Genomic DNA, 11212 nt, shown 5'->3' with positions numbered 1-11212 from the left:
TTAATAGAACCGTTCCGTCAAGTATGGCCCCATTTTTCTAATTTTTTCAAAAAGCGTGTCATTCCTGGTATCCATTTCCTGCAAATAGGGACGGTTTTCCGTCAATGTTCCGTCGTAGTGTCCTAGGGATTGTAAGCTTATACACCAAATCGATCCCATCATAACAATAAGTGCTTGCATCTAGTAGAGAACATGTTTGTATGATCAACTCCCATGAATCCCCTATGAACCCATGACACCCTGGTGCCTTTAATCAATTGTTTACATCTCCTTTTAATCATCTTGCTTGTTTTCATTACTTTACTTTTATATTATTGATTAGTTTAGTTGATCTCCTATCTCAACCCAAATTGTGACACCCTAAGACACAACCATTTGCAATTGAAAATCCTACATCAATACCCGTCCCTGGGATCCGACCTTTACTTGCCTCTTTGCTAAGAGTAGTTTGTAAAGTTATAAATATTGTTTTGGTTGGTAGCTTTTGACGACGAGTTCTATACCGGACCAAAAATGGCGCCGTTGCCGGGGACGGTGTTAACTTGATTTGATTTTCATTAATTATTTTTAGTTGTGTCTTTCTTTACCTTGGGGAAGTCAATCTCCTCAAGGTTGTTCTAATTGTTTTCGAATTGTTTGATATTTTGCATGTCTAGAAGATCACAAGGTAACTTGTTACCCATTGATCTTGAAATTGAAAGAACCTTAACCAACAATTGAAGACTTGCGAGAGGTACTTTAAGAGGTATCGGGGAAATTGTGGACATTCAACCAAATAACATTGAGTTTACCAACCCTTTTGCAAGAGAAGGAGAGGACAACCCAATACAAAACCCACCACAAAATCAACTCACAATGCCTAAATTCTCATCACATTCCGTACCAACCGAGGAGAACCTACCAAATGGAACTCCTACACCACCACATTTAACCGGTAATTTCATTGCCAAATCTGCATTCATACAACTAGTTGAGAGAAGTCAATTTGGAGGGATGCCTAGTGAAGACCCTCACTCACATATGGAGACTTTTTGTGACTATTGTGATGCGATTTCTCAAACCGGAGTTACTCAAGACCAAATCCGATGGGTCTTATTTCCTTTTTCTTTGATTGGTACCGCAAAGCAATGGTTGAAAAGTCTAGACAAGACTACTCTTGGTATTGATTCATGGAAGGAGTTGGCACTTGCTTTCTACAAGAAATTCTATCCTCCGGAGAAGACTAATATGTTGAGAGCCCAAATCAACGGGTTTAAACAAAGGGATGAGGAATCATTTTATGAAGCATGGGAGAGATTTAAGGACACTTGTCATTCTTGTCCATACCATGGACTTAGCGAGTGGTTCCTTATACAACAATTTTGAAATGGTCTATATGAAGACTCCCAAAACATTCTCAATATGGGATCCAATGGTATGTTTACCGAAGTTGATGACAATCAAACATGGGCCAAAATTGAAGAAATGGCGGTTCATAATTCGCAATATAGTAGGCCTCGGAAGGCTACTAGAGGAGGAAAGCATGAGGTAGATTCCATCACACAATTGGGTGCTCAACTAAGTGCTCATATTGACACCATCAATTTGAAGTTTTAGAAGGCCATGGCTAAGCTTGAAGAAGCTTCCAAATCACCTAAACAACATGTTAATGCTATGGTGGCATCATCCTCAATTCCAAGTGGAGTATGTGAGAGTTGTGGAACTTTGGGACATGACCAAAGTGAATGTAGGGGAACAAGTGAATGCTTTCCAAGCATATAAGAGTGGCACCCCTTATCCCAACTATTACAATGAGAATGCCAAATTCCATCCCATCCTTTCATACAAAAGCCAAAATGTTCAAAACCCTCAACCAACATACACCCCACCTCCAATGAGAAATCAATCTCAAATACCCTTTTACAACCAAAGCCAAGGTTATCAAAATCAACCTTCATACAATCAATCCAATGACCAAAGCTTTGATGTTCAAAAAGCAGTCCTCCAAATGCAAAAGAACCAACAAGAATTTTTCACCCAAATGCTTAAAGATAGCCAAGCCAAAGACATCACCATCAACAACATACTAGCCCACAGCAAAATGTTGGAAACCCAAATGTCTCAATTAGCATCTTCTAGCTCTCAAAGACAAAAGGGGCAATTACCACATGAGTCGGTGAGTGCCATCCATTTGAGAAGTGGTACAAGATAAGAAGGGCCGAAGAAGCCAATTGAGGAAGACATTGTGGATGCTAGTGACAAGCAAAGAGTTGTGGAGAACTCTAAGGAAGAATAACCCACCACCAACGAAGTTTCGAGAAGAAGAATGAAGAGAAGGTGATTTGACCATTATTTGAGCATATTTAGTCCCCGAATTAGCCTCGTTCCCATGCTTTTTAGTGCATAATTGGGTCATTTACTATCTTTAGTCCTTTGTTTTGCATATTCTTTGAGGTTTTGTTTCCTTCGTAGGAGAGGAGTGCAAACCTTGCATTTTCACGGCAAAATAGGGATAAATTGAACGAATCTAATGACCAAGAATAAAAAAGAAGACAAGACAAGAAGGCCTTTGTACATATTATAGTAGATGGGAAATGATGAAGAAATCCTTGCATCCCCGACTAAATCCCGGAGGATTATTGGAAGAAGAAAAGAAGAAAGGAAAGCTGTGACACAATCCGCCCGTCCAACTAGGCAAGACGCCCGTCCAACACGTGAGGAATCCGAGCGTCTTTGCCATCCAGACGCCCGTCCAACAACGAGGGAATCCGCTCGTCCAGCTAACAATCCGCCCGTCTAGAGGCACAGAAATCCGCCCGTCCTGATACCTTGGACGCCCGGATTCTCTTACAGGCCCGCGAGACCCTTTCTTCCCTCCATGAAAGATGCGCATATTTATGAAAGACCGGAAAAAAGGAGACCGACATCTCTTTTGAGAGGAGCGATTCTTCAAGGACTTAATCGTCATTTAAGCCCTTAGTAAACCCTAATTTGTGTACCTAATCCACACTATAAATACCCCATTAGTCTAATTAGATAATCATGTTCTTCTTATCAATCCTTAGTGTAGTTTATATCATTCTAATCTCTTCTTAATCTTGTAATAAACTACTAATCAAATATTAATTCAAATCTCATTTCCTTAATTTCTCTTTTGTTCATCTTTTATTTTGGGTAATTGAAGATTATTTGGGTTATTATTGGAGATTGACAACCTTCCAATCAATCATCAAGTACTTCTATTATTCTTTGCTTTATTATTGGAATCATTAGTAGGTATAATTCTCTTAATGCCTTTTTAATTATTGTTAATCATCTTCATTTATTCATCATGTCTTGCTTTGTTAATGTGATTCACAACCTTGTTAACATGTCAAACTTGATAATGAGTGAGTAGTTTCCTTAACTAGGGTTAATGGGTAATTAGGGGAAACCAACATGGGGAATGATTCATGCTTAATCTAATATGTTTTCATTGTTTATTTGCTTGCTTGCTTGTTGTGATCTCAACTTATGCACATGTTATGTTTGATGAAATGTGAGCCTATAAATCCTTGCATTTTTTTACCCATCACTTACCTTTTCAATGAGACTTGTAAGACATAAACCAACTCGAGTCTCATTAGACCATGCATATAGTTGAGTAGGGAGGATTAAGTCGACTTGTAGGTGTTGTACAATCTAATCGATTCGGCTCCGGGACCAAAACCTTCCTAGGATTGTAAGATATAAACCAACTCGATCCATCACCACAATAATTGCTTGCTTATAATTTGAGAATATGTTTGTATGATCAATTCCCATGAATCCCCTATGACCCCATGACACCTTAGTGCTTTTAATCAATTGTTTACATCTCATTTTAATCATCTTTCTTGTTTACTTTTAATGCTATTTAGTTTAGTGATCTTCTCATCTCAACCCAAATCGTGACACCCCTAGACACCGCTACTTGCAATCGAAAATCCTACATCAATACCCGTCCCTTGGGATTCGACCTTTACTTGCCTCTTTACTCATAGTAGAGTTGTTTGTGAAGTTATAAATATTGTTTTGGTCTAGGTGCTCCTAACGACAAGTAACCGAAAAGTAAATCTCCAAGCGAGAAAAGTCCGACCAAAAAATGGCGCCGTTGCCGGGGACGGTGTTAACTTGATTTGATTTTCTTATATTGTTATTAGTTGTGTCTTTCTTTGCCTTGGGGAAGTAAAACTCTTCAAGGTTTGTTCTAATTATTTTCAAGTTGTTTGATATTTTGCATGTCTAGAAGATCACAAGGTAACTTGTTACCCATTGATCACGAAATTCAAAGGACTTTGACAAACAATAGAAGACTTGCTAGAGGTACTTTGAGAGGTATTAGTGAGGTTGTAGATATTCAACCAAACACTATTGAGTTCATAAACCCTTTTGCAAGAGAAGGTGAGGAGAACCCAATACAAAATCCAACACAAAATCAACCCACAATGCCTAAATTCTCATCACATTCCATACCAACTGAGGAGAACCTACCCAAGGGTACTCCCACACCACAACACTTAACCGGAAATTTCATTGCCAAATCCGCATTTATCCAATTAGTCGAAAGAAGCCAATTTGGGGGGATGCCTAGTGAAGACCCTCACTCTCATATGGAGACTTTTTGTGACTATTGTGATGCGATTTTACAAACCGGTGTAACTCAAGACCAAATTCGATGGGTCTTATTTCCTTTTTCTCTAATCGGCACCAAAAAACAATGGTTGAAAAGCCTTGATAAGGCTACTCTTGGAATTGACTCTTGGAAGAAGTTGGCTCTAGCTTTCTACAAAAAGTTCTACCCTCCGGAAAAGACTAACATGCTAAGAGCTCAAATTACGGGTTTTAAGCAAAGGGATGAAGAATCTTTGTATGAAGCTTGGGAGCGGTTCAAAGGAATTTGTCGCTCATGTCCTCATAATGGACTTAGCGAGTGATTCTTGGTACAACAATTTTGGAACGGTCTTTATGAAGACTCAAGAAACATCCTCAACATGGGATCAAATGGTATGTTCACCGAAGTTGACGATAATCAAACTTAGAACAAAATTGAGGAAATAGCGGTCCATAACTCACAATATAGTAGACCTCGCAAGGCTACTAGAGGAGGAAAGCATGAAGTGGACTCCATTACTCAATTGGGTGCTCAACTTAGTGCTCATATTGATACCATTAACTTGAAATTTGAAAAGGCCATGGCTAAACTTAAAGAAGCCTCAAAATCACCAAAGCATCATGTTAATGCCATGGTAGCATCTTCATCAATCCCAAGTGGGATATGTGAGAATTGTGGAACTTTGGGACATGACCAAAGTGAATGTAGGGGAACTAATGAGCAAGTGAATGCTTTTCAAGCATACAAGAGTGGTACCCCTTATTCAAACTATTACAATGAAAACACCATATTCCATCCAAATCTCTCATACAAAAGCCAAAATGTTCAAAACCCTCAACAAACATACACCCCACCTACCATGAGAAACCAAAATCAAAGACCCTTTTACAACCAAAACCAAGGTTACCAAAATCAAACTCCATACAATCAACAAAATGACCAATGTTTTGATGTTCAAAAAGCGGTCCTCCAAATGCAAAAGAATCAACAAGAATTTTTCACTCAAATGCAAAAGGATAGTCAAGCAAAGGACATCACCATCAACAACATCCTAGCCCACACAAAAATGTTGGAAACTCAATTGACCCAACTAGCATCATCAAACTGTCAAAGGCAAAAGGGGCAATTACCACCTCAAGGTAATCCCCCAAGACATGAAACGGTTTGTGCCATTCACTTGAGGAGTGGTACGAGATATGAGGGACCGAAGAAGCAAGTTGAGGATGAAGTTGTGGAAGCTAGTGACAAAGAAGAAGTTGTGCAAAACTCCAAGGAAGGAGAACCAACAAAAGAAGAAGTTTTAAAGAAAAGTCAAGAGAAGGCCAAGTAGAAAGAGCCCATCATGATTAGACTTCCATTCCCAAGTCGTCAAGCTAAGCCTAAGTTTGATGACCAACTTGGGAAATTTATGGAAATTGTAAAGAATTTGGAAGTCTCGATTCCTTTCACGGAATTAATCAATCATGTGCCAGCCTATGCAAAGTACATGAAGGACATCCTTATGAAAAAGAAGTCGATCCGGAAGCTTGAAACTATCGCCTTCACTAAGGTGAGTAGTGCAATCCTTCAAGGGAGTTCACCTCCGAAACTTAAAGACCCGGGAAGCTTCTCAATACCGTGTACCATTGGCGACACCACGATCAACAAGGTTTTGTGTGATCTAGGAGCAAGCGTGAGTGTTATGCCGTATTCGGTTAGTAAAAGGCTAGGGATGGGAGAGCTTAAATATACCAACATCATACTCCAAATGGCCGATAGATCGACGAAGACACCGTTAGGGATATGGGAAGATATTCCCGTGAGAGTTGGGAAATTTTTCATCCCGGTGGACTTTGTCATCGTTGACATGGAAGAAGACTCCAATATTCCAATCATTCTAGGTACACCTTTCTTGCACACCGCGGGTGCCGTAATAGATGTGAAGCACGGAGAGCTTACTCTAGAAGTGGGAGACGAGAGCATAACTTTCAACCTTGACAAGACCATGAGAGCTCCCCGTTTGTATGAACCATGCTTTATGGTTGATCACTATAGGCGGAAGGATGATAAGAAGAAGTCGGAATTCCAATGGAAAAAGAAAGTTGATGATGCTCCATTCAAAGAGCAAGAGAATAGCAACAAAGAGAGCTTGAAAAGCTCACCCATGACAAGTAAAGAAGATGGCCTCATTGGCCAAAACAAGAAAGAAGGAGAGTTGTCTCTATCAACTCGAGAAATTTTTAATGATCAAGTAGACGAAGTTTGCGGTCTTTGGGATGATGAGTTCGAAGGGATGTTCAATCCCTATATTGGTAATGCTATGAACCAAGACCATCATGGAGAACAACAAATGCAAAGACCTATTGAGGATCTTTATCATGACAATGAACAAGCTTTCGACTACTTCTTCAAGGTGTTGAGTAACATCAACAACACCTTGAACATGCCCCTTTGACATCTCACATTGGATGAGAGTTTGGTGGAGTCCTCCATAAACCACCATTTGTAAACCTTCTAACTCCCTAACTTACATTTCAATTTTTACATTGCATTTTTGTCATTTTTGGATTTATATTTTTGTGCCTTGATCAAAATATTCATCATTTTGAGAGAAGGGAGGGAGGGACTTATGATTTTATTGATGTGTAGTGCTTTGACTTAGTGTGGGGATAGCAATTGCCTAGGCTATTCATGCCTTTGTAGTGCCCCCACAATGAAGAACACAAGAATTGAAGAATGAAAATGATACGGGTTATGCAGTACCCACAGATGGACCTAAATCCGTGTGGACAGGGAGGAATCCGAGCGTCTCATAAGGGAATCCGCTCGTCTAGCAGAATCCGAGCGTCCTATGTCACCAGACGCTCGTCTGGCTGAGTTGTGCAATTCAAGAAAATGGTCTGTCAAAGAATCCGAGCGTCCCATTGAAGAATCCGCTCGTCTGATTCTGGACGCTCGTCTTGCAGAGAAGACGCTCGTCTTTATGCTGTTGATTTTTAAAGAAACAACCTGTAACAGAATCCGAGCGTCTTTTATGGAATCCGCTCGTCTCATATTGAGGAATCCGCTCGTCTTTGATGTGACCATTATTTGAGCTAAATTGATCCGCTCTTCTCATATTGAGGAATCCGCTCGTCTCATATTGAGGAATCCGCTCGTATTTGATGTGACCATTATTTGAGCATATTTAGTCCCCGAATTAGCCTCGTTCCCATGCTTTTTAGTGCATAATTGGGTCATTTACTATCTTTAGTCCTTTGTTTTGCATATTCATTGAGGTTTTGTTTCCTTGGTAGGAGAGGAGTGCAAACCTTGCATTTTCACGGCAAAATAGAGCTAAATTGATCGAATCTAATGACCAAGCATCAAAGAGAAGACAAGACTAGAAGGCCTTTGTACATATTATAGTAGATGGGCAATGATGAAGAAATCCTTGCATCCCCGACTAAATCCAGGAGGATTATTGGAAGAAGAAAAGAAGAAAGGAAAGCTGTGACACAATCCGCCCCTCCAACTAGGCAAGACGCCCCTCCAACACGTGAGGAATCCGAGCGTCTTTGCCATCCAGACGCCCGTCCAACAACGAGGGAATCCGCTCGTCCAGCTAACAATCCGTCCGTCCAGAGGCACAGAAATCCGCCCGTCCCGATACCTTGGACGCCCGGATTCTCTTACAGGCCCGCGAGACCCTTTCTTCCCTCCATGAAAGATGCGCATATTTAGGAAAGACCGGCAAAAAGGAGACCGGCATCTCTTTTGAGAGGAGCGATTCCTCAAGGACTTAATCGTCATTTAAGCCCTTAGTAAACCCTAATTTGTGAACCTAATCCCCATTATAAATACCCCATTAGTCTAATTAGATAATCATGTTCTTCTTATCAATCCTTAGTGTAGTTTATATCATTCTAATCTCTTTTTGATCTTGTAATCAACTTCTAATCAAATATTAATAAAATCTCATTTCCTTAATTTCTCTTTTGTTCATCTTTTATTTTGGGTAATTGGCGATTATTTGGGTTATTATTGGGAGATTGACAACCTTCCAATCAATCATCAAGTACTTTTATTATTCTTTGCTTTATTATTGGAATCATTAGTAGGTATAATTCTCTTAATCCCTTTTTAATTATTGTTAATCATCTTCATTTATTCATCATGTCTTTCTTTGTTAATGTGATTGACAACCTTGTTAACATGTCAAACTTGATAATGAGTGAGTAGTTTCCTTAACTAGGGTTAATGGGTAATTAGGGGAAATCAACATGGGGAATGATTCATGCTTAATTTAATATGTTTTCATAGTTTATTTGCTTGCTTGTTGTGATCTCAACTTATACACATGTTATGTTTGATGAAATGTGAGCCTATGAATCCTTGCATTTTTTTACCCATCACTTACCTTTTCAAAGAGACTTGTAAGACATAATCCAACTCGAGTCTCATTAGACCATGCATATAGTTGAGTAGGGAGGATTAAGTCGACTTGTAGGTGTTGTACAATCTAATCAATTCGGCTCCGGGACCCAAACCTTGCTAGGATTGTAAGATATAATCCAACTCGATCCATCACAACAATAATTGCTTGCTTATAATTTGAGAATATGTTTGTATGATCAATTCCCATGAATCCCCTATGACCCCATGACACCCTAGTGCTTTTAATCAATTGTTTATATCTCATTTTAATCATCTTGCTTGTTTACTTTTATAGCTATTTAGTTTAGTGATCTTCTCATCTCAACCCCAAATCGTGACACCCCTAGACACCGCTACTTGCAATCGAAAATCCTACATCAATACCCGTCCCTTGGGATCCGACCTTTACTTGCCTCTTTACTAATAGTAGAGTTGTTTGTGAAGTTATAAATATTGTTTTGGTCTAGGTGCTCCTAACGACAAGTAACCGAAAAGTAAATCTCCAAGCGAGAAAAGTCCGACCATAAGGCTAAAGAAAAAGAGCCTATTGTGATTAGACTTCCATTCCCAAGTCGTCAAGCTAAGCCTAAGTTTGATAAACAACTTGGAAAGTTCATGGAAATTGTGAAGAACTTAGAAGTCTCAATCCCATTCACGGAATTGATCAATCATGTTCCGGCCTATGCAAAGTACATGAAAGATATTCTAACCAAGAATAAATCCATCCGGAAGCTAGAGACTATCGTATTCACTAAAGTGAGTAGTGATATTCTTCAAGGAAGTTCACCTCCAAAACTCAAAGATCCGGGGAGCTTCTCTATTCCTTGCACCATTGGCGACACTACAATCAACAAAGCTTTATGTGACCTTGGAGCAAGTGTAAGTGTCATGCCATAATCGGTATAGAAGAGGCTAGGGATGGGAGAGCTCAAGTGCACTAATATTACTCTTCAAATGGCGGATCGGTCAACAAAGATACCTTTAGGGGTATGAGAGGATGTGCCCATGAGAATTGGCAAATTCTTCGTCCCGGTAGACTTTGTCATTCTAGACATGGAGGAGGATTCCAACATTCCTATCATCTTAGGAAGTCCTTTCTTGCACACCGCGGGAGCGGTAATTGATGTGAAACATGGAGAGCTCACACTTGAAGTAGGGGATTAGACAATCACCTTTAATCTTGACAAGACAATGATAGCTCCTTGACTACATGAACCATGTTTTAAGATTGATCATTATAACCGAGAAAGTTATAAGAAGAAGTTGGCGTCTCAATGCAAAGATCAAGCTATGGGTAAAGAATCACCACCCATATGGAAGAAGAAAGTGGATAATCCTCAAGATGCTATATCCGGAGAGCAATAAAATTTCAACAAGAATGAGAGCTTGAATAGCTCACCACCAATCATGACAAGTAATGAAGAAGGCCTCATTGGCCATGACAACAAGAAAGAGGAGTTGCTCTTGTCAACTCATGACAACATTGGGGAGCAAGCAGATGAAGTTTGTCGTCTTTGGGATGATAAATTTGAAGGATTAGTCAATCCTTATATTGGTAATGTTATGACCTTAGACCAAGGCTTTGGTGACCATCTTGACTCAAGTCACCAGCATGAAGAACACAATGTGCAAAGCTCTATTGAAGATCTTTATAATGAAAATGAACAAGCCTTTGACTACTTCTACAAGGTGTTGAGCAACATCAACAACACCTTGGCTAAGCCCCCTTGACATCTCATAAAAGAATGAGAGTTTGGTGGAGTCCTCCATAAACCACCATTTGTAAATATTCTAACTCCTAACTTGCATTTTATTTCTTGTATTGCATTTTTGTCAATTTTGGATTTACATTTTTATGTTTTGATCAAGATTATCATTATGAGAAAAAGTGAGGGAGGTATTTTAATGTTTCTTGATGTGTAGTGTTTAGACTAGTGTGGGGATAGCAATGCCTAGGCTATCCGAGCCTTCATAGTGCACCCACAATGAAGACCAAAGAAATGAAGAAGAAATGACACGGGAAATGAAGAATCCCCGCGGTTGGAACTGAACCCGTGGGTACAGGAGAAGATCCGAGTGTCCCAGAGGGAACCCTCTCGTCTTGGGCATAATCCGAGCATCTTGGCACCTAGCTGCTCGTCTTGGGAGACCTGGGAACTAAAGAATCCATACTGACTATGAATCCGCTCGTCTCTTGCTGAAGAC

General features: G+C 39.8%; 2 non-coding genes across 2 annotated transcripts; both read right to left on the bottom strand.

The window, feature by feature from the left end:
- Window positions 1–1227: 1227 nt before the first annotated feature.
- LOC141597914 (small nucleolar RNA R71) lies at window positions 1228–1334 on the bottom strand. The gene has a single exon (XR_012523124.1). It is a non-coding gene; the product is annotated as a small nucleolar RNA R71 (small nucleolar RNA).
- A 3483-nt stretch (window positions 1335–4817) lies between these two features.
- On the bottom strand, window positions 4818–4924 carry LOC141597668 (small nucleolar RNA R71). Its single transcript, XR_012522891.1, has one exon. It is a non-coding gene; the product is annotated as a small nucleolar RNA R71 (small nucleolar RNA).
- Window positions 4925–11212: the final 6288 nt, after the last annotated feature.

The sequence above is a fragment of the Silene latifolia genome, chromosome 8 (assembly GCF_048544455.1).
Source record: "Silene latifolia isolate original U9 population chromosome 8, ASM4854445v1, whole genome shotgun sequence".
Classification (NCBI taxonomy): Eukaryota; Viridiplantae; Streptophyta; class Magnoliopsida; order Caryophyllales; family Caryophyllaceae; genus Silene; species Silene latifolia.
The sequence above is the reverse complement of the archived record's forward strand: the minus strand, read 5'-3'. Positions and strand labels throughout refer to the sequence as shown.